Source organism: Ornithorhynchus anatinus, chromosome 3, assembly GCF_004115215.2.
Source record: "Ornithorhynchus anatinus isolate Pmale09 chromosome 3, mOrnAna1.pri.v4, whole genome shotgun sequence".
NCBI lineage: Eukaryota > Metazoa > Chordata > Mammalia > Monotremata > Ornithorhynchidae > Ornithorhynchus > Ornithorhynchus anatinus.
The window spans coordinates 16,610,946-16,638,284 of NC_041730.1; the positions used below are offsets into that span (position 1 = coordinate 16,610,946).

Sequence of the window (27,339 nt, forward strand, 5' to 3'; positions counted from 1 at the left end):
GGTGGCACTTGAAGCAACAGAATGGTACGTCTTTCGAATCAGTTTACCTTTTGACACGTTCACAAAGGGAGGTGGGTCAAAACGACTCAATTTATTGGTTTCCTGGAATTAAGTTTAATGGCTATTTGGTGACCTCCGATAATCAATCTCACCCCGGTACATGTCGATCATTTTTATCACTTGGACGTTGAGTCATGGAGTCGTGGATCCATTCAATCGAATTTATTGAGCGCTTGCTATGTGCAGAGCACTGGACTAAGCGCTTGGAATGGACAATTCGGCAACAGGATGTTGAGCCGTAGAGACGTGGATCCGTTCAATCGTATTTATTGAGCGCTTGCTATGTGCAGAGCACTGGACTAAGCGCTTGGAATGGACAATTCGGCAACAGGTAGAGACCGTCCCCGCCCAACGACGGGCTCGCGGTCTAGAAGGGGGAGACGGACAACAGAACAGTACAGGTAGGTATCAATAGCATCAAAATAGATCAATAGAGCCATAGATGAATGCACATCATTATTAAATACAGCAATAAATATGTACAAATAGATATAAGTGCTGTGGGGAGGGGAAGGGGGAAGAGCAGAGGGAGGGAGTAGGGGGAATGGGGAGGGGAGGAGGAGCGGAGGGAAAGGGGGGCTCGGTGTGGGAAGGCCTCCTGGAGGAGGTGAGCTCTCCGGAGGGCTTTGAAGAGGGGAAGAGAGTGAGTTCGGCGGAGGGGAGGAGGGAGGGCCTTCCGGGACCGCGGGAGGACGCGGCCCGGGGGTCGACGGCGGGATGGGCGAGGACGGGGGCCGGCGAGGAGGTGGGCAGTGGAAAGAGAGAAGGGAGGAGGGGTAGGAGGGGGCAAGGGGACGGACAGCCTCGAAGCCCAGAGTGAGGAGTTTTTGCTTCGTGCGGAGGTCGATAGGCAACCACTGGAGCCTTTTGAGGAGGGGAGTGACAGGCCCAGAGTGTTTCTGCAGAAGGCGGTAGAATGAAGTATAGCTTGAAGTGGGGAAGAGACAGGAGGATGGGAGATCAGAAGGGAGGCTGATGCAGTAGTCCAGTAAAACTGAACAACGGTCCAGACATGCTCCTTGCCAACGAATCAGCCACTGATGCAGGAGGGTTGGTGAGGCTCCACTTCCTCGAGCCGCAAATGAGAAGTCAGGTCCGGTTGGGCCGGGCTCTTCCTCCCAGTTCTCCTGTGGCGCGAGGGGTGTATTCTTACAGAGTCCCGTGTTCAGGAGATGGCACACTTTCACCCTCACCGCGTCCGTCGCTTCCGCTTCTCTTCCGGAACCGTGCCCTGTTCTATCCGCCCAAGGTCGCGTCGGCTGGACGTTCCCTCACAGGGGTCGGCTCAGAACACAGTAGTGAGAAGCGGTTTGGCCCAACGGATAGGGCGCGGGGCTGGGAGTCGGAAGGACCTGGGTTCTAACCCTGGCTCCGCCACTCATCTGCTGCGTGAACTCGGGCAAGACGCTTCGCTTCTCTGGGCCTCGGTTACCTCATCCGGAAAAAGGGGGATTAAGACTGTGAGGCCCGTGCGGGACGTGGACTGGGTCCAACTTGATCGCCTCGTACCGGTGCCTAGTCCAGTGCCCGGCATGTAGTCGAGCCTTCATAGTTACCATTTTAAAAAAGCCACACAAGTTATCTCCAGATTGCGAACACTTCAGAGGCTTTCCTAAGTAACCTCTATTTTTCAGCATCGTTCTCTCTCTCACCATTTAGGTCGTGTGGCTGGATTTCCTTTTATTTTATTTTTTTAGATCCCAGTTTACACGGTGGGCAGAGGAGTTTGCCAAGTCTGTGCTAACTCACTAAAGGGGAAGTGAGACCGTGAGCCCCATGTGGGGAAGGGAGTGGGTCCAATCCGATGAACTCGTATCTACCCCACTGCTTATGGCACGTAGTAAGCGCTCAACAACGACCATTAAAAAAAATAGGGGGACCCCTGAAGCAGGGTGACCCCTAAATGAGTGCCATCCAACGAGTCCCCCCCAGTTGGGCGGCCCCGCCCGGTGGAAGAGGGATGGCGTCCACGGGCGTTTCCTTGCCTGGCATTTGCGAGGGCACCGAGGGCCACCGAAGGGTACGAGGGGCACAGGACCCAAGGTTCCGTCTTCATGAGCACCCTAGGAGGTCGGGACTGTGGATCCCGCCCTGGGCTTTTCAAGAAATACACACGTATCCGCAGGCGAATCTCACCATCGGAATCGCATCTTCTAGTGTGAAGAAGACTGGACTGTGAGCCTGTTGTCGGGTAGGAATCGTCTCTGTCGCCGAATGGCACTTTCCAAGTGCTCAGTACAGCGCTCTGCCCACAGTAAGCGCTCAATCGATACGATTGAAGGAATGAATGAATAAAAGGAACAGGGATCTGGGGTAGAAGATTTAATTTTTCGCCATCCAGTTTAGAGAGTGTTGGGAGAAAATAAAATCTCATTGGATGGCTTTGTGTTCCCAAAGCAGATAACCCCCGGGGGCTTGGGGTACTCTGCTAATCTCATTTTTATTCTCATCAAAGGTTTCTGAGCACCCACTTTGTATAAGGAAGCTTCTGGGTGCTGAGGGTGATTTATAAGAGAAGAATAATGGGTTATAAGGTCGGTATTTGTTAAGCGCTGACTATGTGCAGAGCACTGTTCTAAGCGCTGAGGTAGATACAGGGTAATCGGGTCGTCCCACGTGAGGCTCACAGTTAATCCCCATTTTACAGATGAGGGAACTGAGGCACAGAGAAGTGAACCGACTCGCCCACAGTCACACAGCTGACGAGTGGCAGAGCCGGGAGTCGAACTCATGACCTCTGACTCCGAAGGCCAGGCTCTTTCGGCTTGAGGGTGCAGCGTGGCTCAGTGCAAAGAGCCCGGGCTTGGGAGTCGGAGGTCGTGGGTCTTAATCCCGGCTCCGCCACGTGTCTGCTGTGTGATGTTGGGCAAGTCACTTCACTTCTCTGGGCCTCAGTTACCTCATCTGTAAAAATGGGGGTTAAAAAACAACTGCGAGCCCCACGTGGGACAACCTGATGACCCTGTATCTACCCCAGCGCTTAGAACGGTGCTCAGCACGTAGTAAGCGCTTAACAAATCCCAACATTATTATAATCGCCCTCACCCAAGACTTTTCATACAGTCTGATGCCCGTCTGAGCCCAGACGCTTTGGCATATTTAATTTAACCCTGATGTAAGCCGCCGTGGCGTTTACCACTTGCTGCGTGCCAATCCCTGCTGCTTTCTCGCAGCGTGTGCGGTTGCTAAGAGAGACGGCGAGCCCGTCAGTGGGCAGGGATTGTCTCTGTCTGTTGCCGAAATGTACATTCCAAGCGCTTAGTCCAGTGTTCTGCACATAGTAAGTGCTCGATAAATACTACTGAATGAATAAGAGAGGAAGGAGGTCCTAAATTTCTCTTTCTGTAGAAGCAAATGAGGCTCGCCTCCCAAATACTCCCGGGTGGGAGGCGATGTAAATAGGGAAAAATTCTGAAAGGGCAAGAGCTCTGCCGCTTGCAGTAGGAGAGTTCAGCTCCACCGGTCCTTTGGGGCTTGGAGTCATCTACACTTGGCCTTTTCTCTAATAATCTGCCTCTGTTTCCTTCCCTCAGTTGGGGCTAATTAGTAAATCAAGGTGGGAACATTTTCCTTTCCTCGTTAAGCACTTATTATGTGCCCGGCACTGTACTGTGGGAATATAAATATTTTTTAGTTCTATTTTGAGTGGTTTCTTCCCCCCACACTTTCCTCATTCCCCTCTCGCCCAAATTCCACTCTCTTTTTTTTTTTTCCCTAGGAAGAAGATACCTAGAGAAATGAGGGAGTGCAGCAGGAAATCAAGGCAGAGAAGCAAAGGGGGGGGAGAAATCTCCCCAACGTGAACGCGAGAGAGAGCAGCTCCAGCTGTGGGGAGAGAACTGGAAGAAGAAGAGGAGCAGCTAAAGGCGGAGAGGTGGGGCTGGTGGAATATGTTTTGTCCACGTGAGTATTTGCTCTAGGGTTGAGTGACTAAGCGAGAAGGCGTTTCCAGACATTTCTGCGCGGTTCAGTTCTAGTCTTGCGCTTGGGGCAGGATCGGTGAGTCAGAGGAATAGGAGCCGTGTATGTGCCCGGGTGGCGAATGAGGAAAATATTCCTTAGAGAAGCAGCGTGGCCTAAGAGTCAGAAGATTTAGGGCCTAATCCTGGCTCTGCCCTTTGTGGTTGAGTGACCTCGGGCAAGTCGCTTAACCTCTCAGTGCCTCAATTTCCTTACCTGTAAAATGGAGGTCCAATACCTGTTCATTCGATAGTATTTATCGAGCGCTTACTCTGTGCAGAGCACCGTACTAAGCGCTTGGAATGGACAGATCGGCGACGGAGAGAGACAGTCCCCGCCCTCTGACGGGTTTACGGTCTAATCGGGGGAGATTCCATTGTGAGCCCTCGGTGGGGCAGAGAACTAAATCCAATCTGGTTAATTTGTACCTACCCCAACGCTTAGAACAGGGCGTGACACAGAGTAAACGTTTAACCCCCCCCAAAAAAATGCAGCTGGGGATTCTCTGAAGTGCGATCCGTCCAATAGCTTTCCATTTCTTAGTTTAAATTGGTCCGGCTGCTCTTTCCCAGGGACGGTGGGCTGCACCTTCGGGCACAAAATGGCGAGCAGGGGCCAAGGAGAAGGGTTCTCTCCTAAAAGGGGTAAGGTTTTAAAATTAGATTCCTTGAATGAGGGTTAGCGCGGCTCAGTGGAAAGAGCCCGGGCTTGGGAGTCAGAGGTCGTGGGTTCGAATCCACTGTGCTGCTGTGTGACTGTGGGCAAGTCCCTTCACTTCTCTGGACCTCAGTTCCCTCCTCTGTAAAATGGGGATGAAGACTGTGAGCCTCACGAGGGTCAACCTGATGACCCTGTTTCTCCCCCAGCGCTTAGAACAGTGCTGTGCACAGAGTAAGCCCTTAACAAATATCAACATTACCAGCGTGGCTCAGTGGAAAGAGCCCGGGCTTGGGAGTCAGAGGTCACGGGTTCTAATCCCGGCTCCGCCACTCGTCAGCTGCGTGACTGTGGGCAAGTCACTTAACTTCTTCGGGCCCCAGCGACGGGATGCAGACTGTGAGCCTCACGTGGGACAACCTGATTACCCACGAGGGACAACCTGATCACCTTGTATCCCCCCCCCAGTGCTTAGAACAGTGCTTTGCACATAGTAAGCACTTAAATACCAAAAAAAAAAACCCAAACACTGTGCTCATTTCGGCTTCATGTTCAAAAAATATCCCAATGGCGGGTGCGTCAGGCTCATGAAAATAAATCGGTGGGTCTCAAGGATTATATTCAGTGTGCCCCCCCTAAGGCCAGGGGCTTACTTACCCTCGCCCTTTCCCCTTTCCTCTTTTCCTTTCCTTTACTTGTTAAGCACTTACTATGTGCCTGGCACTGGACTAAGCACTGGGATAGATACAAGATAATCCGATCGGACACAGTCCCCGCCCCAGGTGGGGTTCACAGTCTAAGATTACTGAATGGTAAGTTCCTTGTGGGCAGGGATCATGTTTACCAACTCTCTTGTGCTCTGTGCACTAAATCCTCAGTAAATGTCATTTGATTGATCGACTGACTTAATGGGATCCACCCCTTCACTTACCTCATCTGGGAAATGGGGATTAAGACCGTGAGCCCCATGTGGGACACGGACTGCGTCCGACCCATTAGCTTGTATCCACCCCACTGGTTTAGCCCAGCGCCTGGCACATAGTGAGCGCTTAACAGATACCGTTAAAGGCAAATACGTGGACAGCGTTTCTCTGCCCGCGTGAGTCGTCTCCAGGGACAAGAAGGCGTTGGCGTTCAGGCAGCCTGGAGAGGAATCAGAGCTAGACCCGGCTCAGGGCAGCCCACCCCCCCAGTGCAACATCCACTTCTAATAGTAAGAATTACGGTACTCGCTAAGGGCTCGCTATGTGCCAAGCACTGTTCTAGGGCCTGGGGTAGGTACAAGTTAACCGGGTTGGACACGGTCCCTGTCCCACGTGGGGCTCGCAGTCTCCATCTCCGTTTTCCAGATGAGGGAACCGAGGCCCCGGGAAGTGAAGTGACTTGCCCGAGGTCACACGGCCGACAGGCGGCGGAGCCGGGATTAGAACTCAAGTCCTTCCGATTCCCGGGCCTGTGCCCCATCCACCAAGCGATGCTGAGGGGAGGTTTGGAAAGGGGTTGAGGAATCAACCTCAGGACCCAAAGCCCGCCTCCGTAACTTGGGCAAAGCAGCCGGCTCCTTGCCGTGGCAGGGGCCCGCTAGGCCGTGAGCAGCGTGGCTCGGTGGAAAGAGCCCGGGCTTGGGAGTCAGAGGTCATGGGTTCGAATCCCGGCTCTGCCACTTGTTGGCTGTGAGACTGTGGGCGAGTCACTTCGCTGGGCCTCAGTTCCCTCATCTGTACGATGGGGATGAAGACTGTGAGCCTCACGTGGGACAACCTGATTCCCCTGTGTCCACCCCAGCGCTTAGAACAGTGCTCTGCACATAGTAAGCGCTTAACAGATACCGACATTATTACATTATTATTACCCTGTATCTCCCCCAGGGCTTAGAACAGTGCTGTGTACATAGTAAGCGCTTAATAAATGCCAACAGCATTATTATTCCTGAGAGCAGAGATCGTGTCTGCCAGCTCCATTGCACTCTACTCTCCCAAGCGCTTATTACAGTGCTCTGCCCATAGTAAGCATTTAATAAATGCCATCGATTTTTCCATCGAGTTTAAAGAAATTCATTTAACAAAAAATTACCCCAAGGAACTCTTTAACTGCGTTTTACGTAAATGTTGTTCCAGGATTTCTCGAAACTGAAAAAAAAAAAATAGTCGGTCCCGTTTTAAAGATGGAAAAACTGAGTTCCTGGATGAAGTGAATATTGAGTCTTTAGGTCAATTACTCTGCAAAAGAACCTAAGGGTTATGAGCCCCAAACGAGTATTCGGCCTTTTGAGTTACCCTCGCGTAATAATAATAACGTTGGTATTTGTTAAGCGCCTAGCGTGTGCCAAGCACTGTTCTAAGCGCTGGGGTAGACACAGGGGAAGCGGGTTGTCCCACGTGGGGCTCACGGTCTTAATCCCCATTTTACAGATGAGGTAACGGAGGCGCCGAGAAGTTAAGTGACTCGCCCCAAGTCCCCCAGCTGACAAGCGGCCGGGCCGGGATTCGAACCCGTGACCTCTGACTCCAAAGCCCGTGCTCTTTCCACTGAGCCACGCTGCTTCTCTCAGATCTGTGGTATTGTACCTTCCCAGTTACGTAGCCCAGCGCCGTACCCTCAGTAGGCACTCAATAAATACCACCGATGGATTGCTTCTCTAGAACTAAATGCCTTTCGGTTTGTTTCGCGAAAAAGGAGAGTGGTTTGCGTCCTCAGGGGAGGCACAGAACCCCGCGAGCTCGAAATCGGAGGCCCGCCTCGCCTCCTGCAGGCCCCGGCCGGCCCCGGCCCGCTCAGCTCTGCGGCCCAGCGGCCGCGTGGAGCTGCCAGCCGGAGCCCTACCGCTGGGGATCGCTGCCGTACGGACGGCCCGTGAGAAAACACGTCCCGCGTGAGCGTTCCCATCCCTCTCGCCCGCCTCCCCTCCACGTCTACCCCTCTCCGTCCCCTGAGCGAGTTTCCGGCTTCTCCCGATATGGCAGAAGGCCTCCGGGTTCGAGGTGCAATGAGCTGTGGGGCGGCGAAGGGCCCAGACGTACCTCCGGGAGTAGGGTGGGGTGATTTCTGTCGCTGACAGAGCAGCTGTTTTGTGCCCCGCGTGTTGGCCGGGCTGCCTGAGGAACGGCACCCGGCGGAACGGAAGAGCGAGCAGCAGGAGGAAAACGTCCAAGGGGAGAAAGGGTCGAGAGCGGAGGCGGGTGGAGCCATCGTGGCTAGGAACGTGTGGAGCGGGAGGACGGGCGGGCCCAACGCAGTCCAGCCGAGCGGACGAGGGACGGGACCCGCAGCGTCGCCGCGGACCCGGCGTGGAGCTCTCCGTTTCGTGCCTTCCCTGAAAGGAGGGGAGAGACCGAAAGCTAGGCTGTAAGCTTGTTTTGGGCCGGGAACCACTCCGCTAATTCTGACGGATTGTACTCTCCCAAACCCTTAGCCCAGTGCTCTGCACATAGTGAGCACTCAGTAAATACCATCGATCGACTGATCGACTGAGCGGGAAGGAAACGAAGGGATTTACTTAGCGTCACTGATTCTGTTGTTTTAATGAGATGTTCATCCCCTCGATTCTATTTATCGCCATCGTTCTCGTCAGTCCGTCTCCCCCGATTAGACCGTGAGCCCCTCAGAGGGCAGGGACTGTCCCTATCTGTTACCGATTTGCACATTCCAAGCGCTTAGTACAGTGCTCTGCGCAGAGGTAAGCGCTCAATAAATGCTATTGAACGAATGAATGAATCATCATCATCCTCAATAATCATAATAATCATGCTGGTATTTGTAAAGCGCGTACTGGGGGAGATACAGGGTAATCAGGTTGTCCCACGTGGGGTTCACGGTCTTAATCCCCATTTTACAGATGACTCCGGGGGTTAAAATATTGTCTCGGGATGGTGCCGGTGATTGTCCCCAGTAATCTAGGTGTCCCCCAGCTGGGAAACAATCCCCGAAGGAGCGTGGAAGGTGGAGAGCCCAGGATGAAAATCTTCATAGCTTCAGGTTGTGTCAAGTCTTGTCTTGGCATAGCTCAAGAGAATCCTTTGGGGGGTTTTAGATTATTATTTTTTTTAACGCAGAGCTACGGCCCAGTTTACCAAAGACACCAGTAACGTGCTTTTGTACTTTTTAGCGGTTTTTTTTTTCTCCCTCCCGCATCCCTTTAACCAGTGGCCTGACTCTTCCGTCCGTCTCCCCCGATTAGACCGTGAGCCCGTCGAACGGCAGGGACCGTCTCTATCCGTTGCCGACTTGTTCATTCCACGCGCTTAGTACAGTGCCCCGCACATAGTAAGCGCTCAATAAATACTGTTGACCGAATGAATCAGTTTAAGTGCTCAGTACAGTGCTCGGCACACAGGGAGCACTCAGTAAATACGATTGAATGAATGAGCGGATGAGGGAGTCAGAAGTCCGGAGTAGTCGATGAGAGCAGGAGGGAGGTTAGTAGAGTGGGCTGAGCAGGGGAAAGTCCAGAGTCGTGGCAAGTCAGGATTAATTTGAAGTGGTCAGAGTGGGCCCGGCCCGGAGGTCTGCCCACAACTTAATAATGTTGGTATTTGTTAAGCGCTCACTAGGCGCCGAGCACTGTTCTAAGCGCTGGGGGAGATACGGGGTGATCAGGTTGTCCCACGTGGGGCTCACACGCTTTCAATCCCCGTTTTACAGATGAGGGAACCCAGGCCTAGAGAAGTGAAGTGACTCGCCCACGGTCACACAGCTGACGAGTGGCAGAGCCGGGAGTCGGACCCATGACCTCCGACTCCGAAGCCCGGGCTCTTTCCCCCGAGTCCCTCCGCGTAAGCGGGGGGGGGGGGGGGGGGGAGGGTCCCGTGGAGGCGATTTGGGACCGGGGGGCTGGGGGGACGGAGGGGCGGGGGGCAACGGACCCGACTGAGGGCATCAAGAGGAGGTGGGTTGGCCCAGGGTGGCCTGGGGTAATTGGAAAAGGGAGGTCTTAGAGATCAGAGGTCTCTGGGTGGGGAGAACTGTTTTAGAGGGAGGCGGGGAGGGAGGGAGAAGGGAGGTTAGAAGGTTGGGAAGAATGGGATTTCTGGGTTTATGAGGTTAGGGATGGTGCAGTGGGTAACGCAGATGAGATCAGCGTGGGAGGGTGTGGTGGGTTGGAGGGTGTGGAGGGGAAGTGGGCAGAATTTCATCCAAGCGAGCCATTTCTTGTGCCATGAGTTCTTACTTGCGCCTTAAGCGTAAACCTAGCACCCAAATAATGGTTGAGGAGGATTTGACTGCAAGAAAATAATTAGAACCGATTCGCAGGTCTTAGCTCCTTACCGGCTTCAGATGGGAGATCGCGGGGTCTGAAAAAATACCCTAGCCGACTGCCTTTATCCTGCCTCGGCTTGCCAGCAGCTCCGCATTTTACCGCGTGAGATCGTATGGCAAGTTGAATGTAAATGGCTCTCGAATTTCCACCATCTCATTTTGGAAACCGATTCCTTCATGAAAGATCCACGCCACGTCTCACGTTCAGGGCCGGACTTCAGATGAGATCATTCTGCCGTGAGACGACGGTTCCCTCCTCCCCGCGACGTGCCGAAGAGTAGCTCTTTAAGATGGGCACGGTTGCTTCATCCCCACTGGATAAACTAAATGGCTAAGAACTCTTCTATTTTTCTGTAAACGTATCTTTCCGTAAACAACCTGGCCGTAGCCCGAACGACTGGGATGAGATTCTGTAAACAGAAAGTGAATTTGAGAGGAATTGATCAGCTGGGAGGCTCCCGGGGTTTTACGGTGGAAAGTTTCTTTTTGACCCTGGGGGATTTTGTTTTGAAACTTCCAAGGAGGAATAAGTAATTCGTTGGAAGCGCCGTGGCTATGGTGATTTGAGCGAGCGGACTACTTCTGTCTTGTCTTGAGACCCGTTCGTATCTTTGCGGATCTTTGTGAGACGGGAATTGGAGGGATTTATCCGAAGGCTGAATTTCTTTGCAGTTTTCTTCCTTCTGTTTGGTGAGAAATCACGGGATCAACAAGACACTGGGATTCCAGTCCCGGCAGGCCTCTAGCTGGGTGACGGGTTATCTTGTTCCCAAGAGGACTGTGTGAAAACAATGGGGCCGACTGTGATCTCTGGGGCTTGCTGTCAGCTGGTAGGCTATTTTTAACCGGGAAACAGAGGAGGGGAGATGAAATCGGCAGCGCATGCTGGCCTCCCATATTTTCTTGCATTTGCAGATGCGGAAGGGTGAGCGTTTCCCAGTGCTTCTGTGGTTTTGTACAGATCTGTGATTTATTTTCCTTAATGTCTGCCTCCCTCCTTTAGACCGTAAATTCGCTGTGGGCGGGGAACGCGTCTACCAACTCTTTATATTGTGATAATAATAATCATTCATTCATTCATTCATTCGATAGTATTTATTGAGCGCTTACTATGTGCAGAGCAGTGTACTAAGCGCTTGGAATGGACAAATCCTTTGACGGGCTTACAGTCTAATCGGGGGAGACGAGAACAATGGCAATAAATAGAACGAATAATGATAATGTCAAGCGCTTACCGTGCGCCAACCTCTGTTCTAAGCGCTGGGGGAGATACAAGGTCATCAGGTTGTCCCGCGTGGGGCTCACAGGCGTAATCCCCACTCTCCAGACGAGGGAACAGAGAAGTGGAGTGACACACCCAGGATCGCACAGCAGACACGTGGCAGAGGCGGGATTGGAACCCACGTCCTCTGACTCCCAAGCCCGGGCTCTTTCCACTGAGCCACTCTGTACCCTCCCAAGGGCTTAGTACGGTGCTCTTCACCCAGGAAGCACTCCATAAATACGACTGATCGAACTGACCGATGCTAGTCAAACTCGAAGAGCCAAAAATAGGATATTTGGTGCGGGAAACGTTTTGAGGATTTTCTTTTGTTTTGGAAGGCATAGAAAAATCTGTTGGGTTTTCCTGTAGGGTGCAGCAGGAGGGAAGATGAAAAATAAGGCTCTGAAAATCACCAGACGGGTTGAAGCTGCTCTGGCCTTGCCTGGCCACTCCCGAAAGGGCAGACGGGCGAGGGAAGGAGAGAGAAGGCCAGTAGGAGATTGGGCATGGGGGCCGCAGGTTGCAAGTATGAGGCGGCTCTCTAATTCTAATCTCTGCTCGGTGACCTTGGGTAGGTCATTTCCCTTCCTCTGTGCCTCAGTTCCTCACCTGTAAAGTGAGGATTAAGACTGTGTGGGATAGGGACTCTGCTGACCTGATTATCCCGAATCTACCCCAGCGCTTCCTCTTCCAAGCCTTATTGAAGGCCCATCTCCTCCAAGAGGTCTTCCCTGACTAAGCCCTCCTTTCCTTTTCTCCCACGCCCTTCTGTGTCACCCCGACTCGCTCCTTTTATTCGATTCGGTTTTACTTATTGAGTGCTTACCGTGTGCAGAGAACTGTACTAAGCGCTTGGGAGAGTACAATACAACAATAAACAGTCATAGTCCCTGGCCACAACGAGTTTACAATCTAGAGTGTAAACAGGACTTAGGCACCCATCTGTAATTTATTTATTTACTCGTATTAATACAGTGATTAAGCCTCCTCAAAAGAAGACCGCCGAGCCAAATTCGATCGATCGAATTTTCCGAGCAATAGTGACGTTGGTATTCGTTAAGCGCTCACTAGGTGCCGAGCACTGTTCTAAGCGCTGGGGGAGATTCGGGGCGATCAGGTTGTCCCACGTGGGGCTCACACGCTTTTAATCCCCATTTTACAGATGAGGGAGCTGAGGCACAGACAAGCGAAGTGACTCGCCCGCAGTCACGCAGCTGACAAGTGGCAGAGCCGGGAGTCGAACTCATGACCTCTGACTCCGAAGCCCAGGCTCTTTCCACTGAGCCACGCTGCTTCTCCCGACTACTGTGTGCCAAACACTGTCCTGAGCACTTGAGAGAGTACAGTCTATGTAATTGGCACATTCCCTGCCCACAGCAAGCTTACGGTCTAGGAGGGGAGATAGATAGTAATATAAATAAATCGATTACGGATAGATACGTACGTGAGTGCCGTGGGGCTGGGAGAGGGGAACGAATAATCCCCGATATCATCTGTCCCAGCCCTGACTGAACCGGGCACTAAGGAATCGTGGTTCCAATCTCCAGATTTCAAATCCTAGCCCAGTCGGAGTTTGGACGGCTTTCCGAGTTGCTCCCAGCTTTTACAACCGAAATGTACCGGGACTTAAAATTCCACTTTCTCCCCTCGCTCTGCAACGATAATAATGACATTTGTGAAGAACTTACTCTGTCCCAGAGGTTCACAGAAGGAAATCCGGTTGGACACAGTCCCTCTCCCTCATGTGGGACAACCTGATGACCCCGTATCTACCCCGGCGCTTAGAACAGTGCTCGGCACCTAGTAAGCGCTTAACAAATACCAGCGTTATCATTATGGAGTTCGCAGTCTCAGTCCCCATTTTACACTTCACTGAGGCACAGAGTAGTGAGATGACTTTGCCCAAGGGGGGAACGGGGATTAGAACCCAGGTCCTTCTGACTCCCAGGCTCAACACACTAGGCCACGCCGCTCCTCTGCGTCCTCTGTAGAGGGTGTTGGGGTTGGAGAGGCGTGATTCCGGGACCTGAAGCTCCCTGAGCTTTTTTATGTCCCCGTAACCTTCACTCTTCTTGGCTAAGAAAGGTCTGAGAGGAGATTCAAGGTTTAAGGAAGGTTTTCGGTTTGGCCGTGGAATGCCTTGTGAATGCTTTTCGATCGGGAGCTCAGCTTACTCGAGCAAACACATACCGATAGCAGCACCCTCCTATTATTGACCAATTCTCTGGAATCACCGGCAGCCCTTAATTAGACAAGGTTTTCTACAGACGCGCAGCAGGATTCTCGAAGCTCTGCCGTTTGCCATCCTCCACGGATTGATTTCGACTCCCACCTGACTTCCCACCGTGGACTACTAAAATTGGAGAGAAAGCGAGCCCTAACCCCATTCCCGTGGACCCGATCTACCCCTCCGGTGGGAAGCAGCGTGGATAGAGCGCAGGGGAGTCAGGAGGTCATGGGTTCTAATCCCGGCTCTGCCGCTTCTTTTCTGTAAAATGGGGAATAAGACTCTGAGTCCTAAGCGTGTGTCCAACCCGATTTGCTCTCATCCACCCCGGAGCTTAGTATAGCGGCTGGCACATAGGAAGCACTTGAATACCATCATTATTATTATTTTCTCACCAGGCGTGCACCTTTTTAACGGGTCCTGCAAAGCCGAATACGCGTTGAAGGTGTTCCTTGGAGGAAAATAAACACTTTTCCCCTCAGCAAGCTCCACAGCATCCTTTTTAGTGTATTCATTCATTCAACAGTATTTATTGAGCGCTTACTATGTGCAGGGCACCGTACTAAGCGCTCGGAATGGACAGTTCGGCAACAGATGGAGACAATCCCTGCCCATCGCCGGGTGTCCCTCTCCCATCTTTTCCCTTTTCTCTCCCACTCTCCTCAAAGAAAAGATGAGCACGTGGTTGGCTCTGCAAAGAGAAAGTTCCAGTGACCTCCATCTGCGGGACCAGGGGGAGGGTAAAGTCCTCAGGCTGAAATAGATCGGCTCACCGGCGTAGCGGGGTAAGGTTTGTGAAAGTCCTGAGACAAGGGAATCTCGTTTTGGTATTCGTATTCGTTAAGCGCTTACTAAGTGCAGAGCACTGTTCTGAGCGCTGGGGGAGATCCAGGGTCATCAGGTTGGCCCACGTCAGGCTCGCGGTCTTCGCCCCAGTTTGACAGATGAGGTCACTGAGGCCCAGAGAAGTGAAGCGACTGGCCCACGGTCACCCAGCTGACAAGTGGCGGAGCCGGGAGTCGAACCCGTGACCTCTGACTCCCAAGCCCGGGCTCTTTCCACCGAGCCGCGCCGCAGTCGGCGCTCCGCCGTCTTTCCTGAAGCAAGTTTGTGACGGAGGCCGTCTTACTTCACTGCGAATCAATCGATCGGTGGTGTCGATTGAGCACTTCTATCTTGCATTCTGAGGTACGGTCCGCCTCATCCCCAATCCCGCCGCGGGTACTCGGGGCCTTTGACCGCGGTATCTTGTAAGCACTTACTACGCGCCAAGCGCCGTTCTAAACACCGGGTTGGACTCGGTCCACGTCCCTCATGGAGCTCACAGCGAGGCTTAGTGGAAAGAGCACGGGTTTGGGAGTCGGAGGGCGTGGGTTCTGATCCTGGCTCCGCCAGTTGTCTGCTGTGTGACCGTGGGCAAGTCACTACTCTCCTCTGTGCCTCAGTGACCTCGTCTGTAAAAGGGGAATTGAGACTGCGAACCCCGTGCGGGACGACCCGATCCCAGCGCTCAGAGCGGCGCTCGGCCCGTAGTAAGCGCTTAACGGACCCCGTCATCGTTATTATTATTATCGACATTTTACAGAGGAGGTACCCGAGGCCCGGAGAAGTTAAGTGACCCACCCGAGGTCGCACAGCAGACACGTGGCGGAGCGGGGATTAGACCCCGCGCCCTCCGACCCCCAGACCCGCGCTCTCTCCACCAGGCTGTGCTGCTTCTCGTAAAACTGCCCCTCCTGAGACGGTAAGCTCCTGGTGGACGGGGAATGCGTCCGTTCACTGTCACGTCGTCCTCTCCCGAGCGCTTAGGACAGTGCTCCGCGCACGGTAAGCGCTCGGTAGATTCCACCGAATGAGCTTACGGTTCGCAGAGCCCCGCCCTAAGCGCTCGGGAGAGTGTAACGAAACAGGGTTGGGGGACACGTTCCCTGCCGACAAGGAGCTTACAGTCTAGAGGACTTCGGCACTTGGGAAAGAGTTGGGGGAGGCGATCCCTGCCCACGAGGAGCTTTCGGTGTACAGGGAGTTTACAGTCTTGCTCGCGTCGCCACCGGCTCCTCGCCCGCATCCTCCCTCTGGCCTGGAACGCCCTCACACCCTCCCTCCTCGAATCCGACAGACAGTTCCTCTCCCCCGCCCCGCAAAGCCCGCCTCCTCCGAGAGGCCCTCCCCGACTGAGCCCTCCTTGCCTCTTCTCCCACTCCCTGCTGCGTCACCCTGACCCGCTCCCTTTATTCATCCCCCCTCCCGGCCCCACGGCCCTCGGGGACGTTTCTGTCACGTATTTATGACTATTACCGTCTGCCTCCCCCTCTAGACCGTAAACCTGTGTCCGTCGACTGTTCCGTTGCGTACTCTCCAAATGCTTAGCACGGTGCTCTGCCCACAGGAAGTGCTCAGCGGATACAGTGGAATGAGTTGATGAATTAATGAGCGTCCTGCCTCTGGCCTGGAGTACTCTCCCTCCTCCTATCCGACAGACAGTCACTCGCACTCCCCCCCCCCCCACCGTCAGCCGTGTGACTGAGGGCAAGTCACTTCACTTCTCTGTGCCCCACTTACCTCATCTGTAAAATGGGGATTAAGACCGTGAGCCTCTGGTGGGACGACCCGATTCCCCTGCATCTCCCCCAGCGCCTAGAACAGTGCTCCGCACATAGTAAGCGCTTAACGGATGGCAGCGTCATTATTATTTGAAGCCTTACTGAAGGCCCAGAGGCCTTCCCCGACTAAGCCCTCCTCTCCTCCTCCCTCACGCCCTCCGGCGTCACCCTGACCTGCCCCCTTTATTCATCCCCCGCTCCCAGACACACGGCGCTCATGCACACATCTGTCATTTTATTCAGTTATATTAACGTCCGTCTCCCCGTCTAGACCGTAAGCCGACGGTGGGCAGGGAATGTGTCCGTTCTATGATAATACCGTACCCCCCCGAGCACTCAGTACAGCGCTCTGCACACAGTGGGCGCTCAGTAAATCCGACTGACTGACCGACTGACGGCCTCCGGCGACGTCTACCAGCGGGGGTGGCTCTGAAGCCACTACCTCTGTCCCTTAAAGACAGATAGCACGCATCCATTTTTTTCTGGCCACCGCCCTTTCCGCTGAACAACTCCCGGCAGGGCGTGGTGGATTTTCGTTTTGGTTCCTCCGCTTCTCTGCTTCACTTCTCCGTGCCTCGGTTACCTCATCTTTCATTCAGTAGTATTTATTGAGCGCTTACTATGTGCAGAGCACTGTACTAAGCGCTTGGGATGAACAAGTCGGCAACAGATAGAGACGGTCCCTGCCGTTTGACGGGCTCATCTGTCCAATGGCGATGAAAACCACGAGCCCCACGCGGGACAGGGACCGTGTCCGACCCGACTTGCTCGTGTCCCCCCCGGGCGTTTAGAACGGCACCCGGTAAGTGCTTAACAAATGCCATATATTAGCGATAATAATAATAATAATAATAATAGAGGAAGGAATGTGGGCTTTACTTACCCTACTCTTCGCCTCGCCCAGACTGACTGGGGGGGGGAAGGCGGCTGTGCGCTCGATCCCATCCCCTCGGCACCGTACCCGTCCGCTCAACTGTATATATCTTCATCACCCTATTTGTTTTGTTAATGAGATGTACATCGCCCTGATTCTGGCTCAGTGGAAAAGAGCCTGGGCTTCGGAGTCAGACGTCACGGGTTCGACTCCCGGCTCTGCCACTCGTCAGCTGGGGGGCTGTGGGCGAGTCACTTCACTCCTCTGTGCCTCAGTTCCCTCGTCCGTAAGATGGGGATTAACCGTGAGCCTCACGCGGGACGACCCGATGACCCTGTATCTCCCCCAGCGCTTAGAACGGTGCTCTGCGCCTAGCGAGCGCTTAAATACCGACGACATTATTATTATCGTCTCTCCCAGAACGCCCCGCCTCCGTCCGCAGTCGTTCCGGTGGTGGATCCGGAGAGTTTTCATGGTGAAAAATCCAGAATTGGTTTACCACCGCCCTTCTTCCGCGCGGTAAACCCGAGTCTCCGCCCTCGACCCTCCCGTGCCGCCGCTGCCCGGCGCGGGTGAATTTTGACTTGGAGCGGGTGGCCCGCCCCTCGCCAGCCACCGCCCGAGCTAGGAATGGAATGGCCAGGCCTCCGCCTGACCCCCCCTCCCGTAGTCAGACCGGCGGAGGACCGGAAACTCTCCGGGCGCGGCCCCGAGCGGGGGGACAGGCCGGCACGACCCCGTGCGACAGGTGAGGAAACTGAGACCCAGAGAGGTTGAGCGACCCGGCCGAGGTCGCCCAGCAGACAAGCGGCAGAGCCGGCGACTCCTCTGGGGTCCCGAAGAGCCACGGTCTGAAGGTGGGGGAGCCTCCTGGTCGCTGCTTGTCGGGAGAGCAGGCCTTCCTCGGGTCGGGGGTCCCCCCGACCGGAGAGGCTGTCTGACTGGCAGCGCCTTCTGGAAGCCCCCCGGCTCAAGCTCAGTTGGCTTAATGATGTTGGTATCTGTTAAGCGCTCGCTGTGTGCGGACCACCGTTCTAAGCGCTGGGGGAGATACGGGGTCGTCGGGTGGGCCCGCGTGAGGCTCACGGTCTTCATCCCCATGTTCCAGATGAGGGAGCTGAGGCCCAGTGAAGCGACTCGCCCACGGTCCCACAGCTGCCGAGTGGCGGAGCCGGGATTCGAACCCGGGACCTCCGACTCCCAAGCCCGGGCTCGTTCCACTGAGCCACGCGGCTTCTAAATAAAGAAGAGCTGGCGAGGAGGGATACTGATATAGGGCCTCCGGATCGATGCCAACCCCCGAGCTGGAAATAGCGGGCCAGAGGATGTTCGGCGGCGGTTATTCTCCTCCTGGGGGACGGCGGAGAAGCGGCGTGGCTCAGTGGAAGGGGCCCGGGCCTGGGAGTCGGAGGGCGTGGGTTCCGCCACTTGTCCGCTGGGTGACCTTGGGCCAGTCACTTCTCTGGGCCTCAGTTCCCTCATCTGGAAAGATGGGGATTAAAAACGGGGAGCCCCACGGGGGGGGGGGGGCAATGATAATAACAACGTCGGCATCCGTTAAGCGCTTACTGTGCGCAGGGCACCGTTCTAAGCGCTGGGGGAGATACGGGGTCGTCGGGTCGGCCCGCGTGAGGCTCACGGTCTTCATCCCCATTTTACAGATGGGGTAACCGAGGCCCAGAGAAGTGAAGCGACGTGCCCACGGTCACACACCCGACATCGATAGTAATGACGACGGCATCTGTTAAGCGCTCACTGCGTGCCGAGCACGGTTCTAAGCGCTGGGGAGGATGCAAGGCGATGAGTTCGTCCCACGTGGGGCTCGCCGTCTTCATCCCCGTTTCCCACGTGACGTCACTGAGGCCCGGAGAAGTGAGGTGACTCGCCCGGAGACGTGCCGACAGACGGCGGAGCCGGGATTAGAACCCACGCCGTCCGACTCCCAAGGCCGGGCTCTTTCCACCGAGCCACGCCGCCTCTCAACGTTGGTGCTCATTGAGCGCTCACTCCGTGCAGAGCGCCGGTCTAAGCGCTGGGCCAGATACAGGGTCATCGGGTCGTCCCGCGTGAGGCTCCCGGTCTTCATCCCCGTTTGACGGATGAGGGAACTGAGGCCCGGAGAAGCGAAGCGACTCGCCCGCGGTCCCACAGCTGACGAGTGGCAGAGCCGGAATTCGGACCCGCGACCTCCGACTCCCAAGCCGGGCCTCTCTCCGCTGAGCCACGCTGCTCCCAGATGGCTCTGGGGCCCCGCGAGGGGCGAGGCGGCGCGTCCTCGGCCGTCGTCGGCCGTACGCGGGACGACCCGATGACCCCGTATCTCCCCCAGTGCTTAGAGCGGCGCTCGGCCCAGAGAAGCGGCGCGGCTGAGTGGAAAGAGCACGAGCCGGGGACGCGGAGATCGTGGGTTCAGATCCCGGCCGCGTGACTTGGGGCAAGTCACTTCCCTTCTCCGGGCCTCAGTCACCTCATCTGTAAAATGGGGGCGAAGACTCTGGGCCCCACCTGGGAAAACCTTGTATCCTCCCCTGCGCTTAGAACCGGGCGTGCCGCATGGTGACATTATTACTGAGTGGTCGGGAAGTACAGTTCAAGCTTAACGGTGGCTTAATGAACGCCGTTATCCTCCTCATTATTATTATTACGTCACGGGGCTGCGACGGACGGGCAGCCGGCCTGGCCAACCCATCGATCCATCGACCCACCCGTCGCATTCACTAGGCGCTCGCGGCGCGCGGACGCTTGCACCAGGTGCTTGGGAGGGGACAGAATCGCAACGTAACGGAGTCGGTAGACGCATTCCCAGGCTCTCGGTTCAACTCTCTGGCTGGCTGGGCTGGAATGGGTGGGTTCTCTGCAATTCTGCTCGTCTAAAAAAGGCTAAAATCACCCAAAGGGCTCAATCCCCCAGATTTCTGCGTAGCCCAACCGCAGCCTTCACCGACGACGATTCTCCCCACCTGAAACTGTCATGGCCTTTGAGATCTTCCACCTTCCGAAGCCCCTCAGGGAATGCCGCCTCGCCGGACCGAGATTGGCTGGCAGTTTCTGCCACTCTCCGCTAATTGGAATTTTAGCGTCCCTTCCCGCGTTCACCGTTCCCCTGAGGAGGTAGCTACCTTCTGGGGGGGTGGGGGGGAGGTTTCCGTTCTTTCCCCTTACTGACGTGGCCCGCGGGTGGTCACGGGCACCTAGGTAACGGCGACGATGAGGACGGTGCTATTTATTAAGCGCTTACTGCGTGTCAAGCACCGTCCTGAGCGCCGGGGTAGACGCAAGCGAATGAAGTGGGCCACGGTCCCCGTCCCACGTGGGGTCCACAGTCTCAATCCCCATTTTCCGGATGAAGGAACTGAGGCCCAGAGAAGTGGGGTGACTTGCCCGAGGTCACCCGGCTAGACGAGCGGCGGAGCCGGGATCAGGACTCGGGTCTCTCGGACTCCCTTGCTCTATCCGCTCCGCTCGGTTTTCTGTCAGAGGTGAGATAAGCTTTTCTCCCGAAGCCAAAGAGCCTCCCGATATTTGATGCGGACGGCATTCGAGGAACTTGTAACAGATAAGATAGCGACGGTTCCGGGGCAAAAGAGCGTAAAATAAAATCTGATTCCAGGTGCATCCGGGGCCTGCCTCAGACCGCTCCGATGCCGAGGTCTGAGGTCACTCGGCAATCCGTGGATTCCGCTGCTTGGACTCTCAGTCGATCGGTCGGTGTCAGGCAGTCAGTGATGTGGGCAGGGAATCGTCCGCTAATTCGGTTGTATTGTACCCTCCCAAGTTCAGTGCTCTGTAATAATAATAATGATCGTGGGATTTATTAAGCGCTTACTACGTGCCGAGCGCTGTCCTAAGCGCTGGGGGAGATGCGGGGTCGTGAGGTTGTCCCACGTGGGGCCCGCGGCTTAATGATGTTAACGATGTTGGTATCTGTTAAGCGCCCACTACGTGCCGAGCACCGTTCTGAGCGCCGGGGGGTAGACACGGGGGAATCGGGTCGTCCCACGTGGGGCTCACGGTCTTCATCCCCATTTGACGGATGAGGGAACTGAGGCACAGAGAAGCGAAGTGACTCGCCCGCAGTCACACGGCCGCCGAGTGGCAGAGCCGGGATTCGAACCCGTGAGCCCCGACTCCGAAGCCCGTGCTCTTTCCACTGAGCCACGCTGCTTCTCATCCCCCTTTTCCAGATGAGGTCTCCGAGGCACCGAGAAGTGAAGCGACGGGCCCGAGGTCACTCAGCAGCCGAGTGGCGGAGCCGGGATTAGAACCCGTGTCCTCTGACGCCCGAGCCTGTGCTCTTTCCACGAAGCCGCGCTCCTTCTCCATTGCTTCTCCAGTACCGTCGCCTGATTGGTTTATGGTAATGATTACAGTGATGGTATCTGTTAAGCGCTCACTATGTGCCGAGCACCGTTCTAAGCGCTGGGGGAGATGTCCATTCATTCGATAGTATTTATCGAGCGCTTACTGTGTGCGGGGCACCGCACTGAGCGCTCGGAATGGACACGTCGGCAACGGATAGGGACGGTCCCTGCCCATCGATGGGCTTACGGTCGTAACGACGGGGAGACCGACCATGTAAGTGCTTTAACAGATACCCTAATTATTGTTAATTATTATTATCTCGCCCCCCCCCCCCCCGGCCCCCCCGACATCTTCCCAGCGCCCCCTCCTTCTGAGACGGGTGGAGCCGGGATCCGTCGAGGTAAATGTACATGAAGCGAGAAGGGCCGTCGGCGCGTGTCTGAGCTACGGGAGTGACACACCTGGGAGGAGCGATGCCTCGATTCCTTCGGCTACGCCCGATTCGTTCATTCAGTAGTATTTATTGAGCGCTTACTAGGTGCAGAGCACCGTTCTAAGCGCTGGGGGGGGGGGGGATACAGGGTCATCGGGTTGGCCCTCGTGAGGCTCACGGTCTTCATCCCCATTTTATCCATTCAACGGTATTTACTGAGCGCTTACGGTGTGCAGAGCGCTGTACTAAGCGCTTGGAATGGACAGACGGGCAATAGAGACGGTCCCCGCCCACCGACGGGTCACAGCCCGATCCCCCTCCGACCCCACATGAGCAGGACGGCTCGGCGGAAGGAGGCCGGGCCCGGGCGTCAGAGGCCGGGCTTCCGATTCTGCTTCCGCCGCTTGTCTGCCGTGCGACCTCGGGCGGGTCGCTTTGCTTCTCTGGGCCTCGGTTTCCTCATCTGTAAAATGGGGGTCGAGACCGTGAGCCCCACGTGGGGCAGGATCCCATCCGGCTACCTTGCATCTACCGCGGCGCTCGGAACGGTGCCCGGCGCCTAGCGAGCGCTTAATGCTATCATTATAATAGCGGTAAGAATATAATAACAATAAGAATGAGAACAATAAGGATAACAATAGCTATAACAACAATAAGAATATTATAATGCCAATAAGAGTGACAACGACGGTGGTGCTGGTATTTAAGCGCTCGCTGTGTCTTAGGCACTGTACTAAGCGCTGGGGTTTGCCTGAGCCTCCCCTTCTGCCCGTCTCGCTCGGCGTGGCTCGGTGGAGAGAGGCCGGGCTTGGGAGTCAGAGGTCATGGGTTCGAGTCCCGGCCTTGCCACTTGTCAGAGAAGCCGTGTGGCTCAATGGAAAGAGCACCGGCTTAGGAGTCAGAGGTCGCGGGTTCGACTCCCGGCTCTGCCACTCGTCAGCTGTGGGACTGTGGGCGAGTCACTTCACTTCTCTGTGCCTCAGTTCCCTCATCTGTAAAATGGGGATTAAAACTGGGAGCCCCATGCGGGACAACCCGATGACCCTGTATCTCCCCCAGCGCTTAGAACAGTGCTCCGCACATAGGAAGCGCTTAACGAATACCAACATTATTATTATTATTATTATTTGAGGCCGATGGTATCCGTGTCTAAATTGAGACAATCACATAGGGGGTAATTAATTAGCATGCTCCCGAGCAAGCTCCTCTTTTGGAGTGTCTGCTCCTCCCCCTCTCCCGTCCCCTCCCCTCGGCACCGTACTCGTCCGCTCAACTGCGTACATCGTCATCACCCTATTTATTTTGTTAATGAGATGCTCATCGCCTCGATTCTATTTATTTGCTATTTTTTTAATGGGATGTTCTTCCCCTCGACCCTATTTATTGCCACTGTTCTCGTCTGTCCGTCTCCCCCGACTAGACCGTGAGCCCGTCAGAGGGCGGGGACTGTCTCTGTTACTGATTTGTCCATTCCGAGCGCTTAGCTCAGTGCTCTGCACATAGTAAGCGCTCAGTAAATACCATCGAATGAATGAATACCTATCTAAAACTGAACTTTCGAGTTTCGGCCTGGGTTTACGCCGAACGTCTTTTGGAGTCGACCGTCGGGGCTTTCGTTAATCAAACCAGCATTATTTTGCCGGTTCAAAGATTCGTTTCGGTTTTTAACCTTAGCTTTGCCCTTTCTGATAAATACACGGACCTGAGGATTGCCGGATGATCCCTACGGAACCACCACAGACCGCTGACTTGGTACGGTCAAACTCGCCCCGGCGCACTTGACGTAGAAACGGCGTCGTGATTCTGGATTTCTCTACCGGATCGGGTGTGCGTGACTCTTCTGATTCCCTCCGCCGTGGAAATCTCTGTGCGACGGAGGACTGAATCACTTCCCCCCTTCATGCAACCCCCCTCCCCCCCACCCCGTCTTCCCCCGACATCCGGGAAGCTAAACGTTGGTTTCGAATGCTTTGATGCTTTTGGGATCCAAGTGGGAGTTACAGGAAAGCGCGCCTGCCTCTCCTCCGCAGCTCCACAGCCTGCAGAAATAATAATAATAATAATGTTGGCATACGTTAAGCGCTTACTATGTGCAGAGCACCGTTCTGAGTGCTGGGGGAGATGCAGGGGAATCGGGTGGCCCCACGTGAGGCTCCCAGTTAATCCCCATTTTACAGATGAGGCCCAGAGAAGCGAAGTGACTCGCCCACGGTCGCACAGCTGACGAGGGGCAGAGCCGGGAGTCGAACCCATGACCTCTGACCCCAAAGCCCGGGCTCTGACTCTCCCCAGCACCCAGTACAGTGTTTTGCACACATAAGCAGCACGGCTTAGAGGAAAGAGCCCGGGCCTGGGAGTCAGAGGACGTGGGTTCTAATGTCGACTCCTCCATCTGGCTGCTGTGTGACCTCGGGCAAGTCCCTTCACTTCTCTGGGCCTCAGTTCCCTCATCTGGAAAATGGGGATTAAAGACCGTGAGCCCACGGGGGACAACCTGATTGCCTTGTATCTGCCCCAGCGTTTAGAACAGTGCCTGGCCCGTAGTAAGCACCGAAGAAATACCATCATTTTTATAAGCGCTCCATAAATACGACTGAATGAACGAATGACTTTTCCTTTGCTAACTGGTTCATCGATGTGTGAAAATCCCAGTTGGAATCCATCTCGATTCCATTTATTGCTAATGTTTTCGTCCATCCGTCTCCCCCGATTAGACCGTGAGCCCGTCAATGGGCCGGGACCGTCTCTATCTGTCGCCGACTTGTCCATTCCAAGCGCTGAGTCCAGTGCTCTGCACATAGTAAGCGCTCAATAAATACTATTGAATGAATGAATAAAGCCAGATCACCCCTGAGCAGCTCGTTCCCCCCCCCCCCCCAGATAGCTGGAAAGCCGACATTCAGTTGTGTTATTCTCCAGAGATACAGGTGAGTTGGAGGTGGCATTTTAATGGGGACTATTAATAAATCACCAGGAAGAGATCAGACCCTCTGCCCCATAACGCAGACATTTGCAGGGGCGACGAAAAGCAGCACGATCGAGTGGACAGAGCGCGGACGTGGGAAGCAGAAGGACCTGGATTCTGTTTCTGGCTCCGCGACTGGCCTGCTCTTCTGTGCCTCAGTCACCTCGTCCGTAAACGGGGCATTGAGACTGCGGCCTACCTGTTTATCTTGTGTCTACCCCGGGGACTGGCACGTAGTATGCGCTTACAGATACCATTAAACAACGGCAGAAAACTCCTTCGGGTGATTTTTTACACAGATGAAACTTATCGGGTGAAGACCCAATCCCGTGGTGATCTTTGCCGTGGCCCCGCCTTCCTCCTAGATTGATTTCATTAGAAAACCGTTCGTAGACGTTTAATTTTGGGTTCCTGAAGCCCTCCTCCTCCTGCCCCTCAGAGCATCTCGGGCCCTTCCCGCCCATCTCGATCGTTTTATTTACCTTCCCCGTTTTCTCATTCCTCCCTAGCAGGTCCCGCCGTTGCTGAGGAGGAGGATTGGGGAATATCTGCTGGGAAGCAGTGAGTACGTTCACCCCCCCACCCCCCCGATCACACAGGCTCCGGGGAAGACCGAGATAATGGAGAAAACTTCTGCCTTTATCAGAAGGCAAGATCCCACTTTCCAAATTAGGACGCTAAGAAGGGGCCGGTCTCCCAGCTCTCGCTACCTCAGGAAGCAGCACGGTCTGGGATGCGGCCCGCGGCCAAGGATCTTGGGACCGGCGGGCTCCAAGCCTGGCTCTGGTTCCCCTGGCTTGCGTTGCTCTAGCCGGTCAGTCCGCCCCTCGTATTTCCTGAGCACTCACTAAAAAGAAAAATGAAATGAATTGTGGTATCTGTTAAGCGCTCGCCACGGGCAAAGCTCTGTTCTAAGCGCTGGGGGATACGAGGCGAGCGGGTCGTCCCACGTGGGGCTCACGGGTTTCATCCCCATTTGACAGGTGAGGCGACGGAGGCTCAGAGAATTTGCTGGTATCCGCCCCGGTGCTTAGGACGGTGCTTGGCCCATCGTAAGCACTTAACAAGTACCGTGATTATTGTTACTCTGCAACACGGTAAGCGCTCAATTAATACCACTGATCGATTGACATCAGAGTGTCACTACTCTGGGTCCTAAGCTAGTTCTACCCGCCGCATCCCCCCCCCCCCCGAATTTGCCCCCCGAAACCTTCTTCGTCGCATGAACGCTCTCGGAGTTAAATCCGATTGAGTCTTTTTTTGCGTTCCATTGATGCTGAGCCTGGATCTTCCCGGTTCTTCCTGAATTTCCCTTCTAGGCTATAAGGTGCTCGTGGGCAGGAATTCTGGCTGCCAACTCTGTTGTACTGTACTTTCCCTAGATAGTGCTCTGCGCCAAGTTAGGTGCTCAATAAATACCACCGATAATAATGATGTCGGTATTTGTTAAGCGCCGACTCTGTGCAGAGCACCGTTCTAAGCGCTGGGGGAGATACAGGGGAATCGGGTCGTCCCACGTGAGGCCCACGGTTAATCCCCGTTTTCCAGATGAGGGAACTGAGGCACAGAGAAGTGAAGCGACTCGCCCACCGTCACCCAGCTGACGAGTGGCAGAGCCGGGAGTCGGACTCACGACGTCTGACTCCGAAGCCCGGGCTCTTATCCACTGAGCCACGGCACGGTGGATGGAGCCCGGGTCCGGGAGTTAGAAGGTCCAGGATGCTTAGGAGGTCAAGCACTTGCCCGCTGTGTGACCTCGGGCATGTCACTTAACTTCTCTGAGCCTCGGCGACCTCACCTGTAAAGCGGGGATTGAGACTGTGAGCCCCAGGCGGGACGGGGACGGTGTCCAACCTGATCAGGTTGTATCCACCCCAGCACTTAAAACAGTGCTTGATACCTAATAATGATGCTGGTATTTGTTGAGCGCTTACTGCGTGCAGAGCACTGTTCTAAGCGCTGGCGGGGTCATCAGGTGGTCCCGCGCGAGGCTCACAGTCCCCGTTTTCCAGATGAGGTAACTGAGGCACAGAGAAGTGAAGTGACTTGCCCACAGTCACACAGCCGCCAGGGGGCAGGGCCGGGATTCGAACCCATGACCTCACATACAAATGCCATCATTCTTATCGATTGATTCGGCAGAAACACCGGATGCCATGTTTGATTAGAATCGGCTATCTTTTGTTTGTCAACCATTCACCTCGGCTGACTTTCATTTCCTCTGGAAATCGTGAACCCCCGTGACTTCAGAAGCCTTGTAAGCGATGTGCCAGTTCTCCTTCCGCTTGTTCGTTTCCGTTTCCCAGCAGTGTCACTCGCCAAACACGTGTCGGAGAGATAATTTACTGAACTCCTGGTTTTCGGGATCGGAGGGTCTCCAGTTGAGGGCGGGGAGCGGGACCTAATCGAAGATGCCCTCAAAAATTTACGCAAGCCCCCCGGAGTGGAGCCGCCCCGATCTTCATTCGGCAAGAATCGTAGAACATTCCAGAACGGAACTGCGGCCTCACAGGGAAAGCCAAATTCGGTGAAACTGAAGACCTTTCTTTTGCAATTCTCAGTAAGCCGTACCGTTTCCAGGAAGACTTTCCCTCCCGTGGAGTTGCAAAAACCCAGTCCTTAAGCAAACGGCATAAAACACTTTCTTTAACCATAAGAAATGATAATTACAGCAGTGGTACTCGTTAAGCGCTTAGCAGGGGAGAGGCAGCGTGGCTCGGTGGAAAGAGTCCGGGCTC

General features: G+C 54.8%; 1 long non-coding RNA gene across 3 annotated transcripts; it reads left to right on the forward strand.

Moving 5' to 3' along the window:
• The first annotated feature begins 1,873 nt into the window (after positions 1-1,873).
• Positions 1,874-27,257, forward strand: LOC103165919. Of its 3 annotated transcripts, none has more exons than XR_005659843.1 (4): positions 1,874-2,251; positions 3,779-3,963; positions 25,111-25,162; positions 26,908-27,257. It is a non-coding gene; the product is annotated as an uncharacterized LOC103165919 (long non-coding RNA). The 3 variants fall into 3 exon arrangements; XR_005659842.1 differs by having other exon boundaries at positions 25,114-25,162; XR_005659841.1 differs by lacking the exon at positions 26,908-27,257 and adding an exon at positions 25,585-25,616 and having other exon boundaries at positions 25,114-25,166.
• The last annotated feature ends 82 nt before the right edge of the window (positions 27,258-27,339 follow it).